The sequence below is a fragment of the Dermacentor silvarum genome, chromosome 7 (genome assembly GCF_013339745.2).
Source record: "Dermacentor silvarum isolate Dsil-2018 chromosome 7, BIME_Dsil_1.4, whole genome shotgun sequence".
Classification (NCBI taxonomy): Eukaryota; Metazoa; Arthropoda; class Arachnida; order Ixodida; family Ixodidae; genus Dermacentor; species Dermacentor silvarum.
Window position 1 is genome coordinate 12,048,353 of NC_051160.1, and position 16,378 is coordinate 12,064,730.

Consider the following 16,378-nt stretch of genomic DNA (forward strand, 5'->3'; position numbering starts at 1 on the left):
GTACGATAACACAAAGGGCAGTGCCTTGCTATTTGAGGCTCGAGCCGGTTGCCTAAGGACGAAAACATATCGGAACAAATATTCGGAATTAGATGAGACATGTGTATGCTGCAGTAAAGATCCAGAGACCACTCAGCACATCCTAATGGAATGCGACGGGATCCACCCAGCGAGAACCGTAGGTAACGTGCAACTCCCAGAAGCGCTTGGGTTTAAAGTGGAAGGAAACATAAACAGATCAGCCGTAGAGATCAGCAAGAGACGATTAGAGTATTGGTGGAAAAAAAGTAGGGAAAAGATGGATGCGACCTGATCTCTTAAAATCATAGGCAGCGGTACAAGGTAAATTTTTGAAAAAGAAAAATAATGATAGGTATACAAAAATGCAAGATAAAGAACATGTATAGTATACCTGATTAAATCAAGCAGGCTAGGTGACTATTTGTCGCCGCCCCGTTTCAAAGGGGATGCCAATAGATCATCATCATCATCATCATCACCGTTCTCGAGCGTGATCCCACCTTTCAACGCTTTTTTGAGGGGGGGGGGGGGGGGGGGGGCACGGTAATGACGCACTTTCGCCGCCTACCTATTCACCGTAGCCTACGGGGTACTGCTTCGACTGTGCAGCAGCACAGGCCTCGCGTACTTACTAGTACTGTCAATGTTTTGCCCTAATGCGCGATAATCAACTGTTATTCGTAATTGTGCACGGCTTCTGAAGATATACGTTTAACATTCATGTGATGTCCAATTATCTGAAAGAGAGATCAACCTGTTTTTATCGCACATATGAGGTCGCCGCAACAAATAATTGCACCGATGAAAACAAAAGAACAAAGGAACTTTAACATGCGAGGGCACTTCATTTTGGCGATATAGTGCTATATGAAAAAAAAAAGAAAACATGGATGATATGTTCAGACAGGAAGATATAAGTATGCATTAGACGAGAACCTCGGGTAGCCGGTGATATAATTATGATTGAGAGCAAGTAAAAGAGTTTGGCAGGTCACGAGGCAGCATAGGGTACATAACCAGTGGTCTCTTGCATGAAAATAATGGGCACCAAGACAAGCAAAACACAGTCGAGGATGGCAGAGAACTAGGTGTTTGTGATGAAACCAGCAAATGTGCACGCATGTGATGGAGTCGGCTGGCGCAAGACAGGGGTGAGTGAAAATCCTACTGAGAAAGCTTCGTCCTGCCGCGTTCAAAACAACAACTCATGATTATGATGATTGAAAACATCAGAGAGGGACCCGATACAAGGATGTTCCTAACAAAACGTATTATTATTATTATTATTATTATTATTATTATTATTATTATTATTATTATTATTATTATTATTATTATTATTATTATTATTATTATTATTATTATTATTATTATTATTAGACTGCTTCGCCGAGTGCTGCCACCGCTGACCATCTCTCCAAGACAACTCGGAGTGAACGTCGGCCTGCTTGTTTTGGAGATGGGGAGAGCAAGGCAATATCTGTAGCGAAACGCGCCCCGCGACCGAAAGTCATTTTTGTGTCCAGGCTTTCTCATAATATGACGTCTGCGGATCTGAGTGTTCACCTGTCAAACGTCGGAGCACCGCCGATTGCCTGCAAACGCCTCAAGACGAGGCATAATTCGTATGCCTCATTTCTCGTCTGCGCTGATGAAGCCGTCGACGATGAGGCGCTTAAGCGCCTGAACGACCCGTCTCTGTGGCCAATGGGATGCCTGTTCAAGCCATTCCGTGGGGTGCTACACGACGGCATGCTTCATGCTTCAGAGAAGACCGCAAACGTTCAAAGTGTGTAATCTGGACATTTTCTACCAAAACGTTCGTGGACTTCGCACCAAGGCACGTGAATTTTTCGCCAATGTCATTTCGTCTTCCTTCCCCATTTTTGTTATTTCCGAAACTTGGCTGTGTGGTGACAATTCGTCTTCAGACTTCTTTCCACCGCACTACAACGTCTTCCGCAGGTACCGGGACTTCAGTGGATCTCAACAAAAAGGTGGTGGCGTACTGATCGCAGTTGACAATTCGCTGCGATGTGTACGGCGCATCGATATTGAAAGTGTACGGGAGTCGATATGGCTAGAAGTCAGCCTAGCCCGATGTGAAAAATTGTTGATCGGATCTTTCTATGTACAGCCGAATATTTCCCCTGTTTTGTTTGATGAGGTAATCTCTTCCATTGAAAGCGTAATATCCTCCCATAGTAAGCACAAAGTAATTATTCTTGGTGATTTTAATACACCAGGTATTCATTGGAACACACTTAGATATTCTCATTACAATCATTACACAGAGAAGAAATGTAGCCTGTTGTTGGACTTTCTGTCCTTCTGTTCCCTTCAGCAGCATAACTTGATTGGCAATTCCTGTGGCAACGTCTTAGATCTTTGGATCTCGAATGCTCCAGTCTTAGATGTATCTCGTTCCGAAATTTTCCTTCTGTGTACCGATAAGTTTCATCCGCCACTGAAGATAACTGTCTCTGTGTCAGCACTGAGGCAGAGCTCCTCCAGTGGCATAAATGAATCCCCACGCTTTGCTTTCAAGCACGGTGATTATCTTGGTTTATATAATGTTTTGTCCCCCACCGACTGGTCACTCGTTACAGACAAAAGCAACGTTGATGACCAAGTAGATCAGTTTACGGAGCTTGTCTTGAGCAGTATGCGCAAATACATTCCCCAGTACAGGCCTAAACGCTCTAGATATCCCCACTGGTTTTCATCTGAACTCATAATTCCCCTAAACCAGAAAGATCGCGCACACCGAAAATCTAGATTTCCGTTGCCTAATGAGTGCAGAGATGAATTTCGCTTTTTTCGGGCTCTCTGTAAACGTCTCTATAAGCGGGATCTAGACTCATATATGGCATTCTTGGAAAAGAGTGCCTCCGACCGGCCGGCGGAATTTTGGACGTATATCCGTAAGGCGCTCCAATAAACATGGAGAGTGTTTTCGCTTACTTGACTCTAGAGGGGCCGAAGTCCAAGCAGTCGCGGATTGTTTTGCAGCCCATTTCTCTTCTTTATATAAAGATGTAGGTTTCAACGCTGGTGTCAGTAAGCAGCACACGACAGTTCCTACATCTAGTGTGGTGTTGTTTGATGAAAAGCTTGTCCACGAATGCCTTAAGCGCTTGAAACCTTCCCTATCCTGCGGCCCTGATGGCATCCCCTCCGCAATTCTAAAAGCTTACGGCAGTATATTTGCTCCAGTTTTGACATCTATATTTAATAACTCTTTGACTACTTCCACTTTCCCTCGCATGTGGAAAACTGCTCGTGTTTTTCCTGTATTTAAGTCTGGCTGTAAAACTGATGTCTCAAATTATCGCCCAATTTCTCTTCTGTGTGCTACGTCCAAGATTTTTGAGCTTGCTCTTCACAACATATTGTCTTTTACTGTGAAGAACGCGCTCATTCCGAATCAGCATGGATTTCTGACCGACCGCTCCACTATCACAAATCTCACAAGTTTCATGACACAGATCTCCACGCCGGTACTTCAAAGGGGGCAAGTTGACACCATTTATTGCGATCTCTGCAAGGCTCTTGATGTAGTCAGCCACTCGCTGCTTCTGATGAAGCTTACGCACTTTGATATTGACTCGTCAGTTGTGAACCTCTTGCGCAGTTATCTTCTTGATAGATCGTGTTATGTTAACGTCAATGGTCAAACGTCTTCTTCTTACATGGCAACTAGCGGCGTCCCTCAAGGGTCAGTATTAGGACCACTCCTTTTTTTAATTTTTATTAATGACGTTCTTTCTGTTATTCGGAACGCTTCTTTCCTTCTATATGCCGATGACATCAAGATTTTTAAGAAAGTTCACACCGTTGATGACTGCCGCGCCCTGCAGTCTGACCTGTTTTCCTTTTCTAAATGGTGCAAGGACAATAAGCTTACCTTGAATGCTGCTAAAACCAAAGTCATGACTTTCACTCGCAAAACAGCAAGTATTTTTTTTTCTTATTCTGTAGATTCTGTGCCGTTGTGTAAGGTCTGCGAGATCAATGATCTTGGTGTACTTTTTGATGCAACCTTACACTTTTCGGCGCACATTAAACGTGTTGCAATGCGGGGTATGCGCTCTCTAGGTTTTGTATGCAGACTGTCGAGGGAATTCAAGTCTCCTACTCCGTTCCGCAAATTGTACATAACCATCTGCCTTCCTCAACTCGAATATGAGTCGGTCGTCTGGAATGGCTCTTCTAGATCCAACAGTGACATTATAGATCGTGTCCAGAAAAAGTTTCTAAGCATATATAATCACCGCTTTGCAAACCTGGACATTGCACCCTGTACTAGCACTGTTGGATTGTTGTCGTTGCCCTCCCTTCGCGACCGACGTAATCGCGCTGACCTCCTGTTTCTCTTCAAACTCATTCACGGTAACCTCACGTGTCCCGAACTTCTCAGCTGTGTCATGTTTCGTATCCCACGCAAGATCACCAGAGAACATAGACCTTTCCATGTTCCTGCCTGTCATCACGAACACTCAACCGTCCACAGGATACAGAGTCTTTACAACGCTTACTTTCGTGATCTTGATATCTTTCATAACTCCTTGTCACCGTTCTTTTCCGAGCTTTGCCTTGTGTTATAATTTTATGCATTGCTCAAGTGCCCTTCTCCTCCTTTTTCTTTTGTATTTACTTTGCGCTTTGTTCTCGGTACTCTCTTCTTTTCACAATTTTTATTTTTAATCATTTATTTTTTAATGATATTCCCCTGCAGTGTTTTGTTTTTGGTTTGTAATGTATGTGTGCGCCAGCACTCAGACCTTAGGGTTGTTCCTGGGCACGTTAAATAAACATGATTGATTATTATTATTATTATTATTATTATTATTATTATTATTATTATTATTATTATTATTATTATTATTATTATTATTATTGGAACATGTGAATATCACGAAGAGAAAAAGAAAAACAAGCCCGCTTAGAGAAGAATAAGGAAAGAAGGCAAAGGGAGACGGAGTTAGGTGCGGCAACTTGCATCATGTCATTTAGGCAACACACAAAATATGCGAGCACTACACGCGAGACTCGACTGACACGGCTGAAAAGAATCCTACGACAGGTTTGTATATAAATATAGAACACTCCCGGGGATGGATAACCGGTGGACCATCAGAGTTACAGAATGGATACCAAGAGAAGGGAAGCGCAGTCGAGGAAGGCAGAAAACTAGGTGGGGTGATGAAGTTAGGAAATTAGCAGGCGCAAATTGGAATCGGCTAGCGCAAGACAGTGGTAATTGGAGATCGCAGGGAGAGGCCTTCGTCATGCAGTGGACATAAATATCGGCTGATGATGATATAACACTCCAAGGGTTAGTTCTAGAAAAAAACATAAATACTGTGTGCGTGTGCGTGTGTGTATGTTTGCGTGTGTGTGTGTGTGTGTGGTTATGCAGGACCAAGCAAGGCTCCTGTACGCATTTTTTTCTGATTTTAATCTTTTTTTTTGTCGTGACGTCCCCAATGGCGGTCACAAGCAATAATATAGGTGTCGTTCTCTCTCGACCATCTCCTAGCATTGGGGTTGGGGAGCGGGCGTACGTCCTGCCATCACGAACGGTCCTGGCGACTTATGAACCGCGTGACGCGTATGGATGGTAGACAACGGAAGGACCTTCTTTTATGGCGCTTAACGGGTAGACGGTGGTTCAGCAAGCGCTGACGCTACCGGGACTTCTCGCCCCACTGGAGCGTTGAGAAGAAAGCTTCTCAACCCCCCCCCCCCCCCCCTTCTCTCTCCGCTGGTAGGGAGCCCGGATTATAATTCGCCTGAGTAACGGCGTCGTTTAACGCGTGTGCCTCCGTCTATTCGCGCGTATGCCCTTGCTTACGTCACGGTGAAATTGCGTGCAGCGAGCGACAAATACCCAGCGTTTACACGTGATCGCCCTTCGTATCGAAGTAAATTCTTTGTAATATCTGTACTCCAGTGACTCCGGGGGCCTCCAACAAATAATTTTGTAAGTTAGGTTATATTGATTGTCTCTGAATGCTTGGGTTTCTTAAACTTCGTATGTTCTTACCGATGTGAGTTGGACAAATATCTAATTGTACCCTAGAGTAGCACTGGGGGCTTCATTCTTAACATGACTCCATGAACGTGTACAATAATGGCGTGTAGAATCACGAGATATGTGCTACTAATACGTTTTCTTAGAGACATAAGTGCATCGCAAAAAAAAAAACTAAAAAAAAAACAGCCACGGTTGCCACATATATACACATGTGACAGCGATGTGTACATATGAGTGCTTTCTTCGTGGACGTGTCTTCGGATATGCCATAATTATGCCCCTAAATGAGCTCAAACTAATCTAATAACTCGATCGCCAGTAGCATGTTAGTTCTGCAGAACTCCGCTAGGCTGAACACGTTTCATGAAACGGAAGAAAATTGACATCCATTCGAGACCAGCTCGCAGCTGGGTTTCCCAGTTATTTTCGTGCTATACTGTCAGGTGGCCGATGATCTAAATTCGGTTTCGTGTCATCCTGCGTGCTATCCTATCCTCTTCAATGCACGTAACACATGAAATCGAGAGCTTGGCGCGTCGTGCAATGAAAGAGCACCTCGGCGTGCACCCGACTGTGGCACACTTCTGTATCGACCCAGTACGATGGAGGGAGCTCTTGAGGCCATCCCTGCCATGTGTGAGAGCACGGCAGGACGCATTGACCCGTGTGTCAGCCGCTGCCCACAGCTCTTTCCTCTACGGGTTTTATGACCCCGAACATTCGCATGCCGTGTCGTTCGCTCGTAGCTCGCTAGAGGCGACTTGGGCGGCCGGCTGGCATGCGTCATAATTTTTACGCGACCGCGCCTGGAGGGGGCGACAGGAAGAAGCAACTGGGGTGCAAGTGGCACGGTCGTTACTCTGCCTCCCTACCTTTATTTTTTTCCTTGTCATTGCTTCTTCAACTCATCGCTTATTCGCACTTGTTTTTTTTTTTTCTTTCTTTTTTCGCTGTGTTCTTTCGTAACCAAAGATCTCAGTCAGTAATCAGAACGGTGCGTAGACGAGAGTTGTGATGTAGAAAACTTTGGGGCCTTTGGGCTAGTTGATTCATTCCGAAACTATAGACAACAGCGTAAATGCATCGACACAGCAAGGCGATGCGCAACGGTGCAATTGAATTGAATTCTGGGGTTTTGCACGCCAGAACCACGATTTGATTATGAGGCATGCCGTAGTAGGGGGACTCCGGATTAACTTTGACCACCAGGGGCCCGCATACCGCATGTTACTTAAAAATTTAAATCGGGGACATTTAAAATCGGGCATTGGGTACAAAGTAATAGTTTTGCTGTTCAACCTTCAACCTGGTGATGATAACGTGCGTGATAACCACAAAGACAAATAAAATTTATTTCATGTTTGCTAATTACATTTTCATTGATGTGTTTACTGCTGTAGCCGCAAAACTGATCTCAACTAGAGCTCAAGCCACAATCCTTTACTAGACACTTCTTGGCTAGTAGCAGTTCGGAGAAAAGTGGACTCGCCGGGAAACGCGTTGTTACTCCAGTTAACTGTGTGGTGACGTAACAACTGGAATATAGGAATGCATTCCACTCTAAATTACTATAAAACAGTTTTTCTTGTTGGTGCAAGGCACAGAGTTTTCATATGTAGCAATAAGATTATGCTTTGAATATTGGCTAAGCTCCATTCTGCAATTACAGCATTCCCCCAAATGTCAATAACTACAGGTTACTTACTAAATTTCGGTCATTCGGAATTTTATTTGTTATTCATTTTATTATTATTCAAATAATTAATTTAGCTAATACTGCAGGCTTTGATAGGTCCAAGCAGGAGGGGCAATTTAACAATAATAGAAAATGAAAGAAATACAGATCTGAGTTATAAACACATATGCGACGGGGATATATGAAAAATAGTAAGTGGTTCAATATAAACAAATTCGGCAGAAAGTAAACGTACATATACAATAAACATGAACAATGGTCAATAAAGCAGTATGAACACCATTAACACTCGCCAACATCGTAATTATACAGACGACAAGGAACCACACATGTATGTGTATTGTAACCGAACAACTTCAATAGTTTTAATTCTCTGTGTTAAGGCTGGTGGTAGTTTGTTCCAGTCACTTATTGTTGGCGAACAAAAAACGAGTAATAAACGATGCTTGTTCTAGGGTTATATGGAGTTAAGGAGTGGTCATGATGGTGTCGGATTCCTCTCGTAGGTACAGGGCTTAAGTATACATTCGGGGTTAAGAGGCAGCTATTTGTTTTAGGTAAAAAGAAAAACTTTAACCTATTAATTTTATGCCGTGTCTGGAGCGTTGAGAAGCTGTGTTCTTTCATTCGTGATTGGGAAAGTCTGTCGATACTTAAAAAAAGATGAAACGAACAACTTTGCCCTGTATCATCTCGAAAGCGTCCATGTTCGTTTTTGTGTGAGGGTACAAAATAAAGCACGCGTATTCCAGTTTAGGTGTGATGATGGATGAATAGGCTAAAGGTTTAGTCTTGGCAGAAGCATGCTTTAGAAGACAAAGTTTACGAAACGCTGAGTCACAACTGCTAGAGATATGCGATTGTGGAATATGTTATTATAGATATATGTACATATTGTTAAGAAGAGGAAGCCCAATACACAAACGTATATACAACTGTTTAGATGTGAAAGGTTAGCGGTAAACGCACAGAGTTGTACACAGGTCACAGCTCCAGTAGACAGTCTACCGCTCCTTCGTCTCTCTCTTGCCCAAACGGTCCTTTCCAAGTGCACAGTAACGTAAAATGTAAGTGAGAATTATCGCAAATTAGTATACTTGCCGCTACTATGACGCTTGAGTAGCAAAAATTATAATTTTGTCAACTCTTGATATTGAATAATCTGAGACAGTAGTCACTAAAAAGCTCGGTATTGTACGTTTGAAGACTGCAGTGTTCTGCTAAGTATTATAGTATTTTAGCTTGCTCGCACGAACACTGTCTTTAATGAATACTATGTTACGGGACACATGAAGGGCAGTGTGAACGCTGGTGCCGGCTAACGACATCTTAATTGTGCCGATTTGTTTATCCTCTGTTGTACCTACAGGTGTTCTCGTAGACGGAAAATACACACAATGCATATTGAGGAATAAGCCGCAGCATACCCTTTACACCAGCAGCTAAGTGTGATATGATTGGTCACTGGAATTAGAGTACTGTAACTGGAATCACAGCTTTGTGCCCTCTGTGGTTATTTCAGCGCTACAAGATGGCGCCACCAACACGGATGCTCCAGTCAACGCACCCGGTAATCTGCTGTTCCATGCAGGATAATACGTGTACGATCAAACCAAAACTCTACCTCTTCTTTTAGAGCCCGCTATTTAAACTTTTTAGCGACCCGAATTGAAATAATAAAAAAAAAGCAGGGGGAGCTATGGCTATCAATGCAAACTCTTTCTCTTCTCTCTCTTTTCTTCTAGATCTTAGTTATTCCGCATCGTTGACGAATGCTTGATGTCGATCTCAGCTGGTGGTGGCTGCTGTGGATAGGGCGAATTACTAAGGGTAGTATCTCGCGCTCCATTGACTCTCTTACACGATGCGGGATGGCCTGCAGTGAATTGCGACCCCTGGTATTGAAGGAGCGGAAGAAAAATGAAGATTTGTTGCAGCAGGACGGCACTTCCAAACCCCCTCTCTTATTCGCCAGCCGCCGCGTAACGCTCGTTTCATGACCCGAAAGAACCAGGGTCCGTACTCACATAGCAATCCCTGCACCCTAGTGTGAATCGTAAGTGCTGGCGCCCGCAAACTGTGATACCGAACGTGATATTTAGTGAAGGTGGCCGGCCGCTTTCTGTGTCATAGTGCGAAATAAATTAGCTTCGGGATATTTGCACCCGATTTCTCGTCTGAAGAGGCATCGCGCGTTCCAGATTCACATGCCGACAGCAGAACACGCATTACACGTAGCCAAGCGAGCGGAGCAAGCATATTTTTATAGAAACATTTCGTATTGACGGATCCCTCTATAGCCATCGTTTATCTGGCGACAACTGTTTCCACGCTCTACAAAGGTAGTAAGCCTTGAGGCCCATGAGTCGTGCCATCTAACGCTGCTATGCATGGATAAGGTAAGGCTTTGCTTATCAGTTTCAAGTTAGTCAAAAAGCGCGCGCTCCTTTGTTGCTGTTCAAGGTGCCATATCATTTCCGTTGTATAGGCGAAGCGGCTCGGTTAGGCCGCATCTTTAGAAAGCTGAAACAGCCGAAACGCCATCCGGCCTGTTGGCGGTGCCTACAAACTTGAAAGGGAAGGAGCGCGGACTGTTAGCTGACCTATTTCCTCAAATATGCAAATTTTATGTTTCTACTGTTACGGTATTAGGAACTTCTGCAAGTGAAGAACAGCATTTCCCGAACACGCGACGGGGTGATTCCGGCGAAGGCGTTTGGGGCACAATTAAGGTTTCGTGTTGGATTCGTGGCACGGCGGCCGCATTGCGACAGGAGCGGAAGGTGAAAACCCTCGTGCGCCTTGCTTTGTGTTCACGTTGAAGAATCCCACGTGGCTGAGAATAACCCAGAGCTCTCCGCTACGACGTCCCTCGCAGCCCACTGTGCACGACACGCCTAATTTATTTGTAGCTTTTCACGAATTTTGTGATAAGCAAGAGAAGGAAGGTCAGCGTTAAGAGAGGTTCGAACGTGGTATTGCTAGTTTTTTCGGTTGTGTAGATTCACACCCGCGCGCGTAATATTTATCATACAATACCCGTAGCAAGCATGAGTTTCACTTTCAGCAAATTATTCGAGTTTGTGCCAGGGGACACCGTGATGACCATAGCATCATAATAAAATTGTTGTGTGCAAAGTTTGCAGGGCCTTTGTTGCGGGAATGAAAGGGTATACGAGTATATGTCATCAGCGTGAATTGAAATGCAGACAAATACAAAAAGAAAAAACATGAGGCAGTTTCGCTCCAAGCGAGAAGAATTGATAGTGATAGAAATGCGTAGTGTTGCATTCGAACTCTTCGGACGGTGTGCTCGCTATACGTCAGTGCGACATAATACATGGTTTTAGCGTGTCGGGTATTGCGGTAAACACAAGTGGACTGGGCGTTTTACCGGATGAGCGGAGGCGCAAACGTGAACAGTCTGCATGGTGCAGCCACCTGGTGGCTGCACTTCTCTTTTTTATTTCGAACAATAGGCGAGTGGAATGAGCTGACTGAAAATTCCCATGTTAATTTATAGCGTGATTATTTTTACAGTGAAGCTGTATATGGCTAGTTTCCAGCGGTTCGATGTCCGTATACCTAAAATTCGGAGCCCTCCCCCTGTCGAGGAAATGGGGGTAAGTGAAGCTTGTGACAAGACGACGCTGTCGCAGGCGTTCCGCATAGTTTGCCTTAAACTCAGAGTCGGCGGCTCTTCGATGATGTTTGGCTTCAACATCGTGCTCCCTGAACTCAGGGTCCGTGGCTCTTCGCTGATGTTTCGCCTGAACTTCGGAAGCTCTCACGCTAGGCACGTCGACGACGAGCCCTTTCCCGAGCGAGTTCGCGGCACCGTTGTTCAAACGGAGCCTGCTCCTCGGCGGAACGCACCACGCGCGGCCTTCCCATCCGCTCGCCGAAACTGATCTGAGGCGAGGGAAGCCCGGCGGAGGGCGCGCCAACCCCATTACCTTCCATTTCTCTCCCCGCGACACACCAAACGACCCTGATTGGTCACGCGTGTCACGCGATCCGGCCCCGGTGCAGCTTTCCCCGCACCTGCTTCTTCTTTCTTTCTTTCTTTTTTTCTTTCTTTCTTTCTTTCTTTCTTTCTTTGTTTGTTTCTTTCTTTCTTTCATTTATTTAATTATTGTCCCTGGCTCATACACGCATATACCTGGCTCATACCCACATATCCAATGCGGGTATGCGCCACACGGGACTACGCCGCCACAGAAATCTGTAATGCAATACAAGCTTCGCTTTAAAACGTGGGCCGATCCCTGAAGATAGTGAAATACCGGGCCAACCCGTGGCGGAGGTGAAGCAGGCTTCAAGCTTTGCGCCAATTTCCAAAAATAAATTTAATAACTTGGTTCCAAATACAAGCCCGTATTAGATATTAAGCTGATAAGAACAGATGCTTAAACTTCGACCCGCGTCGGCCACTGTCTACATTCGCACCATACACGTGTGTACGCCATACTGCGTATTCAGACTAGTGCCTACCAATCTGAGTGTCTTCTGTCTTCTGACGTCATACTCTACGTAGGCTCCTTTCCTCAGTTCTGCTCTGCATGTGAATTGGGTAGGCCTCGTGTTGTACGGTCTGAAGAATAACAGCGTGCCTACCAAGAACGAAGGCGTGAACAGGAAAGGGAATGGGCGCGGCGGCGGCGGCGGAAGGAGAGCACCGACGATGAGCGGGCCGAGGACGCCAAGCGTAAGCGTGCAGCCCGCCAGAACCGCGAGGCGGAAAGAAATGCGAACCGCCCATGTGAACCCGATCCCGCAAACTTGGAACGTTTCACCGGAGCAACGGTCAATCACCACATCCACAGCTTCGCTGGTCATCCACCTTTCACAGAGTTGAATGGCACTGAATTTTTTTTTGTTCGGAATTAAAGTTCTTCACTTTGTGATTTTGCATTTCTTTGTCTTTGTTGTTTCGCCGTCCTTGCTTCGACATACACTGGGTGTCGCACGTAACTAGAGCCAAACTTTAACAATATGCAAATTCCACGTAGCTGGACAAAACGAAGGTAATGTTTGGTGTCGCTTGGAGATACTCAGATTATTTCTTGCATTCCACCTCATTACATAATGAGCCCTCTAATTTTTCAACTTCTCAAATGATATATTTTGATGAAAAGTGTCAATGAGAAAATTGTAGAGCAACATGAAAAGGCTCCCGATACAGCTTTTTGTAGCTCGATATGTTTTACATAAAAGTGTTTTTTCAAGCATGAGAGTAGCCCGCGAATACACGCAAAATTGCAGCGCGACTGGCCGCTAGAGGCATTTTGCGTGTATTCGCGGGCTACATACATTCGGCGCGCATGAAGAGGAATGCCATCGAATGCACTGTTTTTCCTAGAGTTTTTCTCTCTTTACTGATCTATAAAGTAAGTGGCTGCCTAATACCCGCCACGGTGGCTCAGTCAGCTAAGGCGTTGCGCTGCTGAGCATGAGATCGCGGGATCGAATCCCGGCCGCGGCGGCGGCCGCATTTCGATCGAGGCGAAATACAAAAACGCCCATGTGCTTGCGTTGTAGTGCACGTGAAAGAACCTCAGGTGGTCAAAATTAATCCGGAGCCCCCCACTACGGCGTGCCTCATAATCATAACTGGTTTTGGCACGTAAAACCCCAGAAAGAAGAAGTGGCTGCCTAACAACACATTGGCAAACAGTGGCGCTAAGGAGGGTAAACAAGGTTTCAATTTTTTGTTGCTGTTTCTGCAGTTTTGCAGTTTCTCCCCTAACGCGAAGCAGTAACGCGATAGCTGCCGAAATATAATTGCCCAGTGAGCCTAGACTGTTTCGTGCAGTGTTTGCTGGAGTGAACATTCGCAGGTGCGAGCGAGCGATTGCCGTTTGCGAAGTAAATAAAGTGTGAATTGTATTCATTTGGGAAAATTTACCCCTCTCCGTGATTCTGATTTTTTCTTCCTCCCCTTACCTATCGATAATTACCAACACTGGCCTCTACTAAAACAACCCTTCAGTTTCTTAGTTCTAGATTTGTTCGGCTTCTCTCAAATTTACATTTGGGCTATCCCATTAATGGAACATAGATTGGTGCCACTTTGCACATGCCCATTCTCAGCGAATTCTCCGGATTGGACACTCGTATTGCGATTGACCTTCAGTTGAGAGTCAACGTTGCTTATGTTGCATACTATTTATGTTCCTGGTTTCATTTTCCTGTTTACGTACCTGCTCCCATCGTCCGCCCTACGAAACGCGACATGTCTTGTCTTTGGTTGGATTCGCACCGTCTTCTCTCAAGGGGAACACCGAAAGGGGGGCGCACTCAACGCTTTTCCGCTTAACAACTGGTGCGAATCTGTGATTCCTAGAGAGGGCTTTCGGCTCCAATCAGGGTGATTTGCTGAGGGAAGCTTTCTCTGTACGCAGCAGATACCGCTCCCCGTAATCCGATTTCGAGAGAGGTCGAGATGGCGAAGAGCTGATCTCTTGAGGATAAAAGGGGTGACTCGTCCCACTTTGGGGAGAGTGGAAGCAGAACTGCCATGTTGCGCTCGCTAACGAGATCAGACGTATCCTTCGGACGTGTCACCGAGATCAGAGGGTGTCCGATTGCGGGTGGTGCTGAAGTGTCGCTTTCGTCCGAATGCGGCGGATTTCGCTTTCGGGAGGACGCAGTGATGAGAACGATAACTGACAGTCATCCTAGGCTTCGCAGTTGTATGGGGAAGCCTGTTTAGAGCTTTATTCTTGCCTAGATAGAGACAATCTGGAATATGAAAGGCAAAGAGGTTGAACGAGACGATTGACGCGGGATAGCCTATGTATACATATCGTAGTAAAGACAGCGATAAAGCGAGGCACAAGACAATAAGACGGACGGCAAAGCGTTGTACACCCGTTTCAGCGACGATGTGCAAATTAGGGTGCAAGACTTGTTTTTTCAGTCCTGGTCAATGATGGCAAGGAAAAAAGAAGCTGCAGCCATTAAGCTTTAGGCCAGTTGTTTGCTCTGTTGGGATCTATTTCAGTTCATTGTGCTTCCTACGCATGACCAGTTTGCTGACGGCATTATGATGCTAGTACTACGTTTGAAGGGATGCCCGACGTGTCAGTTTCATCAGTGAATTCTGATAGAATCGGTTTGTCTTTACTACGATAGCGATATGGGCGGGCCTTAGTAACATTTCTAGGTATCCGTACTCAAAAAAACAAAATTACAGGCCTGTCCCGAAAGCAGTGCGGTCGAACACAGTGCCTCAAAGCGGTAGCTGTCACGAGTGAAGAATACAAGAAAACAGCAGGTGACGCATTTGCCAGACTTCTCACAGAGGCGCTTTGGGATGATAGAAGCGTACACGCATTTGACTGCGGTGCTGGAATACAGAGGTTCGAACCCGCCGTCGGTCGCCCATTGCATTAGAGCATAATAGATGGGCTCAACCCACTTTGGAAGTATCTACCAGAAAGCTTGTGGTGCGTAGAGCTTACGCGAGCAGCGCCATATGTGCACTAACTCGCAGGTTTATTTCAGGCATGACCTATGGAAACGTCACTTTGATAAATGAGGGTCCGGGAGATCACCCAAGGCGCACACTCGCGCAGCTTTCGACATGTTTAATCATCACATTCTAAGTGTGCGGTGGCACCTATAGAGAGATAACAGTAATAAGTTCTGGCATTTCTTTCTCCTCTTTCTCGTATTGGCTAGCCAATAAAAAGCTTGTGTATTTTCTTTGAGCATACGATTCAATCCCTGTTATGTAACAAAGGTGGCACATCTGACTGTACAATAAATCAGGCATTTGATTACTCGTCAATTATGGGCACTCGGTCGAATAACCAGAAATCATCCGTCTGCAACGTTGGCTGTAATTTTAAACGATAACTGCGGCGCCGTTGAATAAAATTGTTACTTTGATGCGTTAATCGATAGGCTATCAATTTAGAAACTCTATTTAATACACAGAAATGAGGGCAACACAAGAGGAAGCAAGTTTTAACCAGGTGATTACATGTGCTTTCGCATATGAACTGCCCCTATCCAAGACGCGCACGGGGACAGACATGCAAAGAATTTGACACTTTTAGGAAGCTGATTGCTTAGGCGTTAACCAGAGTAGCTGCCTGATTCGTTATTGGGCACTCGTGTGTAGAGAAAACGATAAACGGGTAGAGAAGGTGAGGAGATTACAAGTAAGAATGTGAAAAACTATAGTCCGTGCACACGTGGCGAAGCGACCGACAACAGTACAGAAAGTCATGCTATCGGAATTACCCGAGATCGATGGTGGTAGCCATGATCGAGATTCTGCGTTCTAATGATAGCTGGATGACGACAAATTACTCGACCGCAATTGTAACACAGTTGAAAGACAAGAAATCGACTCGCACAGAAGCTTTAAGGTCTAACCTCTTATTCAGTCGCCATAAACTGTGTGTCTTCGTGCTTCTCAGGTTCACCTTCTGTCGCTCCAAGCCCCGGATGCCAATAACCTTCCTTCTAAAGGTCTTTTAGCATCTTTGCTCGGGTGTTCTTTCCAGCCGACGTTCCTGGCTTGGTGAAAAGTTCGGTTGACTTAAAATGCGTAGAAAGATCATCTCTTGGTGCACTTTCTATTGACCGTCATTCTCCGCTGAATCCCT

General features: G+C 45.2%; 1 non-coding gene across 1 annotated transcript; it reads right to left on the reverse strand.

Moving 5' to 3' along the window:
• Window positions 1-12,008: 12,008 nt before the first annotated feature.
• Window positions 12,009-12,194, reverse strand: LOC119459768 (U2 spliceosomal RNA). The gene has a single exon (XR_005193798.1). It is a non-coding gene; the product is annotated as a U2 spliceosomal RNA (small nuclear RNA).
• Between the last annotated feature and the right edge of the window lie 4,184 nt (window positions 12,195-16,378).